Below are 16,671 nucleotides of genomic sequence, written 5' to 3'. Positions count from 1 at the left end.
CTTTAATACAATCTTCAGCTGAATACAAAAGATGATGGAAGTAGCAGGTGGCAGCTATGGGAGGTTACCAGGAAAAGCGTAGTAAAAAGGTAATGTTGTTATGCACATTTAAGTCCTTGCTTCTGTATTGATAAGTTGGTAGAGATAAGGTCATTCTTCTCGTAAAGTGGAATTTTTCCTTACAAATGTAAATATTTTATTCCAACTGTTACTTCTACTTGGTTTTCAGAGCTTCTCCCATGTTTTCTGCTTCTTAAAATTAACTAGCCTGAAATAATCATGCCAAAGAGACATATTTTGGTGAAAATTCTGTTCCTTATAGCTCCTAGGCTATAAACCTGTACAGCATGTTACGGTGTCAAACACAGTAGGGAATTATAACACAGTAGTAAGAATTTGTGTAACACTTTGCGCTACAACATGAAGACAGCCAGAACATCACTAAACAATAGGAATTTCTAACTCTATCATAATCTTATGAAACATGCACTGACTTACATGTTATTGTGTGACACTACTGTTTTACATGGTGTCTAACTATTATCCCATCATCAAGATAATTGTTACAAGGATACTGTCACCACCCCAAAACAAGAATCACACTCAGCATTGCTACTAGGGGCAACAAACATACATTGTATACCTTTTGGACCCTAAGAAGAAAGACTCACTTAATGTGAACTCCAAGAAAAAATGTATCTGTTGAGATGGACTCCCATAGTCAAACAAGGTCCCAAATTTCATATATAAGAGCAGCCTAGAAACCATTTACTGAAAGGGGACTGTGATGTACTTTGTATACTGGGAAGAACCTCAGACTGAGCTCTTGGTATAACATTGCAAAATTGAAAGGTGGAAAATTGTAACCCACACCACCATTCTTTTGACATTGTTCCTGTAAGTGCTGACTCTGAGTAATCTGTAGCTTGGAGATAAACAAACAGCATAATAATGCTGCTTGTATAATAATCCTAGGAACTAATTTAAGAAGATACAGACTCGAACCTTAATGCATCCCAGCTCCAAGAGATTTGCTGACCTTCAACCAGGATAATGTGAAGTCATGATGACTAAACCAAGGTGATGCACACCAGACCATCACTTGCCTTATTCAACCCCCTCCCTTGATTTCTTTGTTATGTTTCTTTCTCCCTCTTTATAAAAACCATTGCCTCCACTGAGATGGGGAGGTGGGATTTGTGGAGGTGGGATTTGAGTCCCTCCCTTATTCTAGGTGGCCAGCATCTGCAAATAAACCACTTCCCTTTACATCAGCACCTGCCTCTCGAGTATTGGCTTTTGTAGCACCAGGCAGCTGGACATGTGTTTGATTACAATTTTTGGTGTATCTGTATCTATGAAACTATATCTATGTCATCATTAGAATTTTCTTCAATTTGTGTTTCAGATTGATGAAGTTTCAGGTGTAAAGGCTTATGCACACCTGTAGAGACTTCTGTGACCCAGATGGGACAAGGTGGACTTTGGTAAAGCCCAGAGGGCCCAGGCTGGAGTCCCACCTGCTTGTGACAGGCAGACCCCAGGCAGGGATTACAGGAATTTTCCAGCAGCTGCCAAGAGTTCTTTATCTCAGGGACTCTTCATTCTCTGTCTCTTTCAAGGCATCAGCTGCCATTAAATGCTTTGATGATGAAAGGAAGTGGATTGTTGGTGGGCTAATGAGCCCAGCCTGGGTAAGTCCCTGGTGTGTACAACCAGGAGCCCCTGCCCTGCCACTTGGGCTCTTTGAACCATTTGGGATTCTTTAAGAATCAATAGGCATTGCTTGGTGGTAGGCACTGCTCAGTGAGAAGAAAAATATCCCATTTCCCCAGTTTGGGATTTGGTGGAGTGTTCTTTTGGTTTTGCTCTGGCTATTGTTTGCTTTTCTTGCATTCAGTTACATTAGGCTCCCACACTATGCCTTACTTGTTTGTGCTATATTGTTAACTACTTTAGGGAAACCCTGTATTCGTCTTTCAACAAATGGATTGAGACCTGCCCCATCCGGTAAGAACTGCACAATTTGGGTACCTCATTTACATGAGATGAACGTAATTAAGAACCTGAAGAGGAACTTTTATTATAAAAGATGGCTTTTGTTGCAGTAACACAATTTAGGTTTTTTGAATCTGTCTCCTGGGCAGAAGTTCCATTTTGGTCAAATAAATGCCTTTTATTCTTTCTTGCAGTCTAAAATTACTTTTGGTTTACGATCATCTGGTGCAATGCAACATGAAGTAAGCAGCATCACCTATAAAACGATTCTTGTCAAAATATTTCAAATCAATCTGTGGCAGTGAAAATGGGTTCTTTTGACATCATGAGAAAGGAATTGCAAAGTGCACGTGCATAGGAGATGGTTAAGTATAGTGGCTAGATTTATTTGGGTGATAAAAATAATACTCCCTCAAGGATATGGGGGGGGCAGGCTGTAGTAGCAACTGTCCCGATATTCCTGACAATCCTCCATGTATTTTCTTGGTTTCCAAGAATGAACAGGCTTTATTTCAAACTATCCAACCCACTTCTTGGGTTTTCCTGGTCTTGTGCTGGACCTGCCCCTTAACCAATAACTTTTCTGGATCTTCCAGGATTTTATACCCTTATCCAATCTGATTCCTTACTGAGATTTTTCCAGATTGACTAGGCCTCTTCATGTCACCATTTTATCTCCTACTGTGCATGCTCTGAAGTTTTGCTGCATCATCTAGTTTCTGCTGGGCATGTACCTAGCCAAGGAATTTTCTCTGAAATTTTATCACTCCCCCATGGTAATCCTGACTAGTGGTTGTCCCCAGGGGAGATTGGAAAGCCAATTCTTCCAGCTCATTCCTGCCCACTTTGGGATATCTCAGGGATTAAGTTCCTTCTGCAAAAAATGCAGCAGTCTCCTAGGGAGCCTGTAAATTCTGCAGTTTCCTAGTGAATCAGGCTTAATATAAGATTTAGCTGTCTAGTTTATTGGGCTTAATGTCTGATTCTGTTTGCTCCCTTCCTTAACTAAATAGCTACCCACACTAACAAATCCAATGAAGACTTAGATCTGCCCATGCCTGTATTTGTGGCCATAATCTATGACAAATGAAGCAAGAATATAAAATAAGGAAAGAAAGCCTATTCAGTAAATGGTGTTGGAAAAACAGGACAGATGCACACTAAAAATAAAACTGGACCACTTTCTTACACTATATGTGAGAATAAACTCAAAATGGAATAACCCTGTGGGGGTCACAGTCAAAAAAATTATAGCATAGATTGTATGCATCCAAGAGATACATTCAATACTAGTATGTACTGAAATGCAAAAAAAAAAAAGAAAGAAAGAAAAAAGAAAAACAATAAATAAATGCAAATTTGCATTCATATATTTCTATAATAAAATATATGATTTTTATTTTCAGTTAAAATATAGAAATTATTTGTTTATTTTATTCCATCTTTGTTGTATTTTCCCATTATCATTTAGTCCCCTTATATGTTCCTCCACCCAGTTATCACCACATGGTTATCCATGCCCATGAGTTCTTTCTCCTTTTGGCTCAATCTCTCCACCCAATCACCTCCCACCATAGTTGTCAGCCTGCTCTCCATCTATGAGTCTGTCCCCATTTTCCCTCTTAGTTCGGTTTGTTCATTAGATTCAATGAGTCAAATCATATGGTATTTGTCTTTCTCTGACTGGTTTATTTCACTTAGCATAATGTTCTCCAGGTCCATCCATACTGTTGCAAAGGATACATTTTTATTCTTTTTTTATGGCTGAGTAGTATTCCATTGTGTAAATTTTCCATAGTTGTATTTTACATTCATCCACTGATGGACCTTGGGCTTCTCCCATATCTTGGAAATTGTAAACAATGCTGCAATGAACATAGGGGTGTTTATGTTCTTTCAAATTAGTGTTTTAGGTTCCTTAGGATATATGCCCAGAAGTGGGATCAGTGGGTCAAAAGGCAGATTCATTTTTAATTTTTTGAGGTATCTCCATACTGCTTTCCACAGTGGCTGCACCAGTCTGCATTACCACCAACAGTGCAAAAGTGTTCCCCTTTCTCCACATCCTCACCAGCACTTGTTGTTTGTCGATTATAGAAGATAGCTATTCTGACAGATGTGAGATGGTATCTCATTGTGGTTTTTATTTGCATTTCTCTGGTGATGAGTGATGTTGAACATATTTTCATATGTCTATTGGCCATCTGTGTGTCCACTTTGAAAAAGTGTCTAAGTTGTTAAACTAAGAAATATAAAAACATGAAGAATAATTTTTTTCAAATAATAGAGACATGGATATTGCTAAAAATACAAACAAAAATGTCTTTAACATTAATTAATTAGAATCTTCAATAGTTGGCTTTGCAAAACTTTTATAATAGTCATTGCAGACAGTAATGCTGTGCTCAAGGCATGACTACTTTTCACAATACTTGAGAAAGTATTTTGACAAGTGACTCATTTTGAGTGCATAACACTTTACACATTTCTTATTTTTTTTTCCTGCTTGTTGGGGAAACTGTATCTATGTCATCATTAGAATTTTCTTCAATTTGTGTTTCAGATTGATGAAGTTTCAGGTGTAAAGGCTTATGCACACCTGTAGAGACTTCTGAACACCTTTTTATTTGTTTTGACACTAACTGTGTTACGAGATTTCTAATAAATATTCTGTGCCTTATTTTCATGTTGCTGTTCGGCATATGAATAATCTGAGCATTTACTCCTGCAACATCCCAAATTGTGTAGAATAAAAACATAGGCTATCTTCTGGTGTTCCTGGCCACATTATATGTACCTATCACTTGATCCACAGTGTTAACTCCTGACTTCATTTGGTTGTAATATTCTATTGTATCTGGCTCTTGTGAATCTACAAAATTACAGCATCATTGAAATGCATACTTGAAACTAAAATTACATTTCCTCCCTTTTTGAGTGTATGAGATTCAAGTACGCAATCTTCACCAAACCCAAATCAAATAAGTTAGATTTTTTGAGCCTGTTTTTAGAAGACACAAATTCAGGTGGTAGTTGGGGTTTATTCTTACAAACAGCACCTATGTATGGAAGTCACTTCTTTTTTAAGTTGGAGATAAGATTTATACCAGTGAACTAGTTATCTGCTGTAATATTATGTCTTAATGAGTAAATGGATCCCTCAAGTCTCTTGATTACATCTGCTGCTTTATTACTAGTTAAGTAAGGACTTTTGGGCTGCTTACCAGCATACACAAGGTCTATTCAGAAGGTACCCAGCCATGTAATATGAAAAATAGAGACATTTATTGAAGAAGATACGAGATACAAGAACCATTGTACATAGGACAATAATGCATCAGTCCCCTTCAAAGTAGGCACCTTGGGACCTCACACAGTTCTCCCAGTCACCACCAGATGCCCTGTCATGTTTTCCTGAATCTTATCTATGGTCTGAAATCTCTTCCCTTTCAAAGGTGATTTTAGCTTTGGGAAAAGCCAGAATTCGTAGGGCTGTAAGGTGGCTGTGTCACCTGGGTGACTTGATGTTTCACCCAGGTGAAAAGCTGCATGAGACCTGATGCATGAGCAGGTTCATTGTCATGATGAAACTGCCAATCACCAGTTGCCCATAGCTTCAGCTTTCTGAATTCTCTGAATAGTTTCTGTGGAAGAATGTTCGAGCTTAATGCAAAATTCGATGCAGATTCATTGCTCTACTCACTCAGTCATTTTGAATGCAATGGCCACACAGTACACATGCTCACTCAATGGCATCTACAGCCCCCACTGACTAGTACAGTGAAGTCGTTGTTGTTCATGCATGTGCATTCCAGTCCATTCTTCTTGGCTGCCAGGTTACATCAATGTTGTGCAAACCGCTCTCATTGTATTAACAATGGTTAAACTTTTCCAGGCAGTCCTTCATATTTCAAGTTTGTCTGTGTAAAATACTTTTTAATTGACCATAGCAAAACTTTTTATACCGTATTTACTGGGCTTGTATGGAATATGTTTCCAAAACCCACATTTGCCTCTAAATCCAGGTAACATTTTGTCTATTGTTACATTCTGTCTCCTAGAGTAACATAATTTACAATTTACTATAAATGCTGAGAAAATGTCTCTCACAGCCACTAATTTGTCCATTTGCAGATGTTCTAAGCCAGTAAGTTTGTCATCAAACATGATACAATTATGAATAAATCTAAATCTCCATAAAGATATCCTAAGTCTATAAAGTTCAATACTACTACAATATGTAGCCCATAAATCCTGAAAATTTAGCCAATTGCCATGATATAAACCAGCTATATGTAAAAGGCCTAAAAATGCTTTCAATTCTGTTTTGTCTATTCGTTTAGCATGTCTTTCTGGCTCAAGATAGAATCAATGTATTTATTTGTAAATAATAAGATTAGATCTAAAATATCATTTGTGATAAAGCAGTTCCGATTTCAAGTTCTGTGTTGGCATTTTTTTGTGTGTGTTTGGCCAAACAAGTGGAATTTGACACAAAATATTCTGTAGCTGTTTTCCAATTTGTCTTATTATTGGATTTTTACTCCATTTTGATCCTTTACCCTTTCAAAAAATACCCTTCATTTATGTCTAATTCATCTTCACTTTCTTCACTAGAAATATCTTGCTCTGTATCCAAATCTTCTAAACTAACTTCCACATAATCTTCATTTTCTAAAGTACTTTTGTTTTCGCATTTGATCCTATCGTTGTCATCATCAGACTTGAGGAACATTCATTGAAGTTCTTCGATACCAGTTGGATTATCACATTAATACATTTTTCCAGCCATTTTCAATAGTAAATGAAAAAGACCCATGACATTGACTTCAAAGTTTATGGGGGGAAAAAGCTACACCAGCACTGACTTCAGATTTCACATTATCTCTCAGATACAATTTACTATCAAGTATATCACACACCCTTAAAAAACACATGTTATAAACAAACTGATGGTTTAAACGTTATGGCTTAACATTAGTCATGTACAATTAACATTAACATTAGTCATGCAACTAATCATAACTTTGAGTCTATGTACCTGATATATGTAACAATATTTAAGAAAATATTTTGTTTGTATCTCTCAAATCAGCTGTTAAATGTAAGACCTCAAACCATAAAACTCTTGGAAGTAAACATAGGCAATAAACTCTCTGATGTTGTTCTTAGTAATGTTTCTTTGGATGTATCTCCTCAGGCAAAAGAAACAAAAGGAAAAAACAAACAAATGGGATTACAACAAACTAAAAAGTTTTTGCATGGCAAAGAAAAATATCAACAAGCAAAAAGACAAAAAGACAAGATGGCTGCTGAGTCAGTGGAAGCTACATACCTTCTCCCGCTGCCAAACCAGATTTTCAGCTAAAATATAGAGCAGGCAACCTGAATAACCAACTGAAGGACAGCTGAACAGGAGTACTATATCCAAGGATATATAGAAGAGCTACAAAGTGACTGGTAAGAGGGTGGAGATGTGGACATGGCTGTTCCCTGTACCCAGGTGCAATGGCTGAAGCTGGAGGAATATCTCAGCTTCAAAAATCCCCTTAACCAAGGAGAGAAGGGTCCTAACCTCATGCCAGGACCCCCAAAGCAGAGCACCAGGGCCAAGAAGATGAGCTAGCATAGCATTTTTCAGCAAAAATCAGTGGGGCCTCTATCCACTGGAAAGAGAGGGAGTGTTGCTAGAATCCCAGGTGCTCTCCTAAAAGGCCAACACACAGGAGCTTACTCTTGGGCACTCACCCAGGGCTCTGGTAGAGGGAAAGAAACTCAGGGCATACAGAAGCCATAAAGAGATCTGTGTGGCATGGTTTCAAAGAGAGATCTAGAGGACTGGCCACAGAAGTCCAGGCCCTGAGGTAATATCTCACACTGCCTTTAGGTGCCATCTTTCATGGTCAAGCACCCCTATTCTTACAGCACCAGCTGGAGGAAGTGCACTAACCTGGTCCTCTTTGGCAATACCACCCTACTGCCAAGCTTGAGTGCAGTAGAAAGGACTGTTGGCTGCTCCAAGTTGGGACCTGAGGTGTGCTCTCTTTTTGGAGAAACTATAGGCAGAATACCAGATGGTCATTGAACTGAGTGGCTTTCATACAAGGACCAAACGTTCTCCCCTACCATGGGATAGACAGGTACCACCCCCAACAAAATACTTCTTGTCAGGGTTGCTGGTGGCATGCAGCTGTGGAGCTAGGGAGAGTCATTCAGCTTGCTCCCTTCTCATGGGCTTGCACCATCTCTAGTGAAGATCTGCCTTGATTTGCATTCACAAATTTCACAGATCTCATCCTGCTAGGCTCAGTCCCACAGGTGAAGACAGCACAACTCAGAACTGGTACCTTCAGGACCACCTCCTCGAAGCCTTTTGTAAGGGTCTCTGGCGGCACACTGCAGAGCCTCAGGGAGCAGCTTGTGTTTCTCCCAAAGGTCAGCACCTTCACAAAAAAGGGCTGACTCGATCTGTTCCTACAAGTCCTGCAGGGGAAAAGGGAGCAGGTCGCACAGCCTAAAGCCAGAAACTTTAAAATGCAGTTCCATTAGGATCTCTGATGGCTTGGCTACAGAGCTACAGGGAAACATGCAGCTTGCTCCCCTCATGCAAGCCACTACCACCTCCAAAAGTAGACTGCCTTGATATATTTTCATTGCCCTTTCATCCCATCCTGCTGGGTTCAATCTCACAAGTTGGGGGGGAAGGAGGCTCTGCTCAGAGATGGGACATTCAGAGTGTATCTACCTCAGCGCTCCAGTCTTGGGTTTAAGCAAGCATGACTGCAGAGCTAAGGGAAGCAGTGCAACTTGCCCTGTGGTACAACTGGTACCACCTCCATTGGAAGTCTTTCTTGACCTCTTTGCCTGAGTCCCCATAACACTATCTTGTCCTCCTGAGCTTACTGCTACAGAAGTGACAGCTAGCTGCAACCAGCTTGAACCTGTGGTGTGCTCCTCATGTGGGAGCTATAGTTGGAGACTCTAGTAGAGTCTGAATGGCATGGCTCAGGAGTAGGGGCCACATTCTCCAAATTGAGTGCCTGGCCATGTGGCCTTAAAGTAGGGAGCCCACTAACCCCATCCTCCCATTCTGGTAACCTTGCCCTACTGAGCTTTGGCCCTGAGGGAGGGTCAGTAGAGCAGGCCAGCTTGGGTTCACTCAACAGCCTTTCTTCATAAGACTCTGGAGGAAGTCCAGGCAATCTCAGGATGGGGGGAATAGGTGACAGGTGGAGCCAACTCCAGAAAGCCTTGGACTTTTACTGATCTTCCCCCAGGTCAGAGCTCCAGGAAGCTGATTCTGGTACTCAACCTGGCCCCTCTCACACAAACCCAGTAGACATAGATACAAACAATGAACAGTGTGATAGTTACAGACAGGAAGCCCAAGGCTAGTTACACACAACATTTTACAGTGATTTGTATCTGAACTCCACCCAAGTGATCCCAGAGCCAACATAATAGTGATGGGCTTCGGACCACACCAGAGATTGACCCAACTAGCCACATAAGCAGCACACACAAAAGAGGATTTCAGCCAGCACCAGACCTTCCTGGGGACAACACCTAGGGGATCAGTCCCTGCACAGTCTCATACACAGTAATCAAAGTTTACCCTTATAATCACTTAGCCTGGTGGGTCAAACCATACACAAAAGGGTCAACAGTAGTTAAGACTCAACTACAACAGGAGGTGTACATAGCCCATAAGAAACATTCCTGAAGCCTGGAGATCAGGTGCTCTGGAAGATTATGCCACTGAGCCCAACAAAACACTTTCATCAGGAAACCATCATAACAAGTGTGGAGTTATAGCAGATCTACCTAATACAAAAGAACAAAATGGGGAAACAAAGAAAAATGTCCCTTACAAAAGAATAAGAGAAATCCCCAGTAAAAATAATTAAATTAAATGGATGAAATGGAAGCAACCAAAACACCAGGTGAATAATAGTTTAAAATAATGGTTATAAGGAACTTGGGGGAAGAATGGATTATTTCTGTTAGAATTTAAACAATGAGATCGTAATCATTTAAAAAGACATAGAAACTACAAAAATGAATCAGTCAAAAATGAATAATGCACTATCTGAAATGAAGAATATACTAGAAGGAATCAATGGTAGGTTATACAAAGGAGAGTATCAAATCAGTGATTAGAGAGCAAGATAATAGTAAGTGCCCAAGGAGAGAATTGAAAACAGAATTTTAAAAAATGAGGAAAGTGTAAGAAACCTCAAAGACAACATCAAGCATAACAGCATCCAAATCATAGGAGTACCAGAAGGAGAATAGAGTAGGCAAAGGATAGAGAACCTGTTTTAAGAAATAATGACAGGAAACTTCCCTAACCTGGTGAAAGAAAAAGTCACACAAGTTCAGGAAATACAAAGAGTCCCAATCAAGATGAACCCAAAGAGATCCACACAAAGACACATCGTAGTTAAAATGAAAAAGTTAAAGACAAAGAGACAATTTTAAAGGCAGCAAGAGAGAGACAGTTAGTTACCTACAAGGGAATTCCCATAAGACATCACCTGATTTGTCAACAGAAACACTTCAGGCCAAAAGGGATTGGTATGAAGTATTCAAAGTGATAAAAAGCAAGAACCTGCAACCAAGACTAGGGTGTTCAGCAAGCCTATCATTTTAAATTGAAGGTTAAATAAAGAGGTTGGCAGTCCCCCAACCTCCAAAAAGAGTGCTTTACCACCAAACCGGTGTTGCAAGAAATGTTAAAGGGACTGCTTTAAGAAGAGGAAGAAATAGAGAAAGAGAGGAACACAGGCATAGCAATAAAGTGGCAAGAAATAAGTACCTATCAATAATAACATTAAATATAAATGGATTGAATGCTCCAATCAAAAGACACCAGGTAGCTGAATGGATAAGAAAACATGACCCATGCATATGCTGTCTACAAGAGACCCACCCCAGAACAAAAGACTCATAGTGGCTGAAAGCAAAGGGATGGAAAAAACATTTTATGCTAATGGAAACAGAAACAAACTGGAGTAGTAATACTTAGAACTGACAAACCAGACTTCTAAACAAAGGCTGACACAAGAGACAAAGGCCACTACATAATACAAAATGGATTGATCTCATAAGAAGATATAACCCCTATAAACATATATGCACCAAAAACAGGAGCAACTAAATATATAAAGAAATACTTGGCAGACTTTAAGGGAGAATTCAATAGCAATACAGTCATAGTAGGAGATTTTAACACCCCACTGTCATCAGCAGATAGATCTTTCAGAACAAAAAGAAAAAAAAATTATCAAGAAAACAGCGACCTTAAATGACACATTAGATCAGATGGCTTTAACTGAAATTTACAGAACATTTCATCTGAAAGAAGCAGAATATACATTCTTCTCAAGTGCACATAGAACAGTCTCAAAGACCACCTGTTAGGACACAAAATAAATCTTAACAAATTTGAGAATATTGAAATCATATTAAGCATCTTCTTGAATCACCATGGCATGAAACTAGAAATCAACTATAATAATAAAACTCAAAAACATTCAAACACATGGAGGTTAAGTGGCATGTTATTAAACAATCAACGGGTTAATAATGCGATAAAATAAAAAATAAATTACTTGGAAACAAATGAAAATGAACACACAACAACCCAAAACCTATGGGACACAGCAAAAGCAGTCCTGAGAGGGAAGTGCATAGCATTACAGGCCCACCTCAAGAAGCAAGAAAAATCTCAAGCAAACAATCTATCCCTACACTTAAAAGAACTAGATAAAGAAAAACAAACAAGGCACAGAGAAAGTAGAAGGAAGGAAATAATAAAGATCAGAGCAGAAATAAATGATGTAGAAACTAAAAACAACAAAAAAATCAATGAAATCATGAGCTGGTTATTTGAAAAAACAAGCAATGTTGGAAAACCTTTAATCAGACTCATCACAGAAAAAGAGAGGACCCAAATAAATAAAATCTGAAATAAAAGGGGACAAGTAACAACTGATATCACAGAAATACAAAGTATTGTAAGAAAATACTATGAACAACTATATGCCAACAATTTGAACAACCTGAGTGAAATGGGTAAATTTCTAGAAACATACAAACTTCCAAAACAAAATCAGGAAGAAACAGAAAACCTGAATTGACTGATTACAAATAATGAAATTGTAGCAGTAATCAAAAAACTCCTAGCAAATAAATATCCTGAACAGGGTGGCCTCACAGGAGAATTTTACCAAACATTCAAAGAAGAACTAACACTTACCCTTCTCAAACTATTCCCAAAAATTCAAGCACAGGGAAGACTTCCAAGCTCCTTGTTCAGGGCTAGCATTATCCTAATTCCAAAATCAGATAAGGACACTACAAAGAAAGAAAATTATAGGCCATAGATGCTAAAAACCCTCAACAAAATATTAGCAAACCAGTTTCAGAAATACATTAACAAGATCATATACTGTTATCAAGTGGGATTTATTCCAAGGATGCAAGGTTGATACAATACTCACAAATCAATAAATGTAATGCATCACATTAACAAAATGAAAGATAAAAATGACAAGATCATATCAATAGCTACAGAATAAGCATTTGATAAAATCCAGCACTCATTTATAATAAAAACTCTCAACAAAGTGGGAATAGAGGGATCACACCTCAACATAATAAAAGCCACACATTAAAAACCTTACAGCCAACATCATACTCAGTGGGCAAAAAAAATAAAAGTGTTTTTTTACAATTAGGAACAAGACAAGGTTTTCTGCTTTTACCACTTTATTCAACATAGTACTAGAAGTCCTAGCCACAGCAATCAGACAAGAAGAAGAAATAAAAGGCATCCAAATTGGAAAGGGAGAAGTAAAGCTGTCAATTGCAGATGACATCATACTGTATATACAAAACCCTGAAGACTCCATCAAAAAATTAGGCCTAATAATGAATTTGGCAAAGTAGCAGGATACAAAATTAATATTCAGAAATCAGTGGCATTTTTATACCCCAATAATGAGCTATAAGTAAGAAAACAATCTCATTTACTATAGCAACAACAATGACAAAAAAACCCCAAATAAAGTACTTAGGAATAAATATTACCAAGAAGGTGAAAGACATACACTCAGGAAACTATAGAACATTGAATTAAAAATATTGAGAATATACAAATGAGTGGAAGTATATATCATGTTCATGGGTTGGTAGAATTAACATCATTAAAATGTCCAAAGCAATCTATAGATTCAACACAATTCTTATTAAAATTCCAATGGCATATTTCACAGATCTAGAATGAATATTCCAAAAATTTATGAGGGACAAAAAACAACCCTAAAGGGGATCATCAATCTTGAGAAAAAAAGAACAAAGTTGGAGGAATCAACTTGATATCCAACTAAACTACAAGCCATTGTAATCAAGTAGCTTGATACTGGAATAAGAACAGGCATACAGATTAATGGAACAGGTCAGAGATCCCAGAATTAAACCTATGCTTTTATGGTCAATTAATATTTGACAAAGGATGCAAAATGGTACACAGGAGTGAAGATAGTCTCTTCAATAAATGGTGTTGGGAAAATTGTACAGGTATATGCAAAAAATGAATCTAGATCACCAACTTATACCATACACAAGAATAAAATCAAAATGGACAAAAGATTTAAATGTAAGTCATGAAATCATAAAAATACTACAGGAAAAGTTAGGCAGTAAAATTTTTGACATGTCTTGTAACAATATTTTCGCTGATATACCTTCTAGGTCAAGGGAAACAAAAGAAAAATAAACAAGTAGGACTGTGTCAAACTAAAAGGCTTCTGCACAGCAAAAGTCATCAACAAAATGATAAGGGGACCCACCATATGGCAGAACATATTTGCCAATGATACTTTGGATAAGGGATTAATTTCCAAAATATATAAGGAACTCATTCAACTTAACATCAAACAAAAAAAAACAAAACCAAAAAACCCAAACAGACCAATTAAAGAATAGGCAGAGGACCTGTGCTTAGGAACTGGATAGGACTGAGTCAGTAGGGAAGAACTTGCCCTTTTTTATGGAGAAAGTGGAAGCCAGTGCAGGCTACTCTGTCATCTTTGAACATGTTAGATGTAGGAAAATGGCCACTTTTCTCCCTTTATTCTGAGGAATGTCAGTTATTTCATCAGGCTTGTGTCTTTGGCAGTGCTGGCAATGAAGTTTTATATACTACTGTAAATGATGACATTTTCATGCCTGGCACAAACCATTGTGGATGTTTGGGATTAAGTGATGTCCAGAGCACCACTGAACCTTGAAGATGGGATTCTTTAAGTGGCAGAAAATAAAAATAAAAAAATAACCTGCCTCAGCTGTGGGAGTCATTCACATATTGCCCTTGCAACACGGTAGGAGAAGTCTTTACCTGAAGTCATAAAGCTTGTAGCCAGCTGGACAATGGGACAACAAATCATGGTTTGGTGCCCTGTCATATTTCTGCTAAGTAATTTGTCAAACAAACAAGTTGATTGAAGTTGCCTGTGGATCTTGCCATTCTTTGGTGCCAACATCTGATGGGGAGGTATTTGTCTGGGTTTATAATAACTCTGGGCAGGTAGGCTCTGGATCAACAGCTAACTAGCTGATTCCTTGAAGACACACTGGCTGCTTACAGAGTAAAGTAGTTGTGAACATAGCATGTGGCCAGATGTGCTCAATGGCTTTGGTGGGCAGTGGGGAGATTTACAGCTGGGGTTACAAGGGAAACGGGCAGCTTGGACCTAGCAGTAGTAGCAACCAGTCAAGTCTCTGTAGAATAGCAGCTTCACAAGGCATTCATGTCCAGCAGGTTTCCAGTGGCTACACACACACGTAAGTACTAACAGAAGAAGGCCAAGTAGATGCTTGGGGTGCAAATTCTTATGGCAAGTTGAGCACTGGCAATACAAGTAACCAGTCCTATTCTACTCCTGTCGTTGTGGAATAGAACAGAATGATAGAACTTGCAGTCTGCCACTCTGCCCACACACCTGCTTTTAAGACCCAGGGGGAATATGTGTACACATGGGGACTGTGCCAGCCCACTCAGTGATTTTGCTTCACCTCACCCACCTTTCCTGCAGGGACAATATGCCTGCTTTGCCACTCCCACTGTCTCCTGGCATCTCCTTTCTGTGGAACATGACTACCACTCAGAGTGACTGAGTCACTGAAGAGGGGAATTTGTAAACCCCAACATCGCAGACCTGAAATTTCTGGTGGATGGAAAGTACATTTATGTACAAGGTGTTGGAATAGTGACGATGATATTTCATATCCTGTTTACCAAGTCTTCCTAGAATAGCTGTACACAAACAGCATTAGCCTTTCTCCTGAGGAAGCAGTAGGATTGCTAGGATGTAGCTACATGTTATAGAGGAAGTTGTTTGAAAAAGCTCTGCCAACAAACTATCAAGCAAGGAATCTGTGAGGGGAACGCCATTGCTCTGCTCTCTGTTGCTGTGAATGAAGTATATGACACTGAGGATTTGAAAGAATTCTGCTTCAGGTTTTGCAGAAACCATTTGACTATAATAACACAAATTTCTGGCTTTGAAGAAATGAACCAAGATCTCCTGAATAACTTTATCAGCAAAGCAAGCATAGTAGAAGCCTTTAAAAATTGATCCTGCCCTGGCTGGTGTGACTCAGAATATTGAGCACCAAGCTGTGAACCAAAACGTCACCAGTAAGACTCCCAGTTGCACATGCCTAGGTTGTGGGCCAGGTCCCCAGCTGGGGCTTGTGAGAGGCAACCAATTGATGTATCTCTCACACATGAGGCTTCTCTCCCTCTCTTTCTCCCTCCCCACCCCTTTCTCTAAAAGTAAATTTTAAAAATCTTTAAAAATTGAATCTCACCTACAGGAAAAAATATTTTAGCACTTCCACTTTCCCCGAAAAGCCAGAGAATAACTTCTCTTTAATAGTATTTATGATGAGTTGTGCTTGGCTGAATATCTACGGTCTGTCAAAAGAGGGATGGTGGCCCTGGCTGGTGTGGCTCAGCGGATTGAGTACCAGCCAGCGAACCAAAAGGTCGGCAGTTTGATTCCCAGTCAGGGTACATGTCTGGGTTACAGGCCAGGTCCCCAGTAGGGGATGCACAAGAGGCAACCACACATTGATGTTTCTCTCCCTCTCTTTCTCCCACCCTACCCCTCTGCCTAAAGATAAATAAATAAAATCTTAAAAAAAAAAAAAGAGGGAATGTGGTCATTCTTCCCTATATGTTGCAATCTAAAGTTGATGTAAAAGGCATTAAATGCTCTGATCAGAAATGCTAATTATTTCTAAATTCTGTTACTATGCCCATATACATACAGCCATGCAGCATAACAATGCTTTGGTCAATGATGGACCACATTTACAATGCTGGTGGTCCCCTAAGAAATAAGCAAAAAGTTTGTATTTTTTCTCTCACTGTTTGTTGTTTTTTGTTTATTTTTCTTTCTTTTTGTATACAACGTTGGAAGGAAATCCAACTATGATTTTGAATATTGCTAGTTCTAGGTAGTTTAAAATAGATGAGGAGGCTCAGCCCATCCTGCAGCCACCCAGGCAAAGTTGTACACCTGAGCTGGTGACAGAGTGAAGGGAGCTCCTTGGGGAGGAGGGTATGGAAATTAGACTGCCCCCCACTTTGTAATGCCCATC

General features: G+C 38.9%; 1 pseudogene; it reads left to right on the top strand.

The window, feature by feature from the left end:
* The first annotated feature begins 14,099 nt into the window (after nucleotides 1–14,099).
* LOC112313163 (RCC1 and BTB domain-containing protein 2 pseudogene) lies at nucleotides 14,100–15,641 on the top strand (annotated as a pseudogene).
* Nucleotides 15,642–16,671: the final 1,030 nt, after the last annotated feature.

Source organism: Desmodus rotundus, chromosome 2 (genome assembly GCF_022682495.2).
Source record: "Desmodus rotundus isolate HL8 chromosome 2, HLdesRot8A.1, whole genome shotgun sequence".
Lineage (NCBI taxonomy): Eukaryota > Metazoa > Chordata > Mammalia > Chiroptera > Phyllostomidae > Desmodus > Desmodus rotundus.
This window is presented reverse-complemented; position numbering and strand designations above follow the sequence as displayed.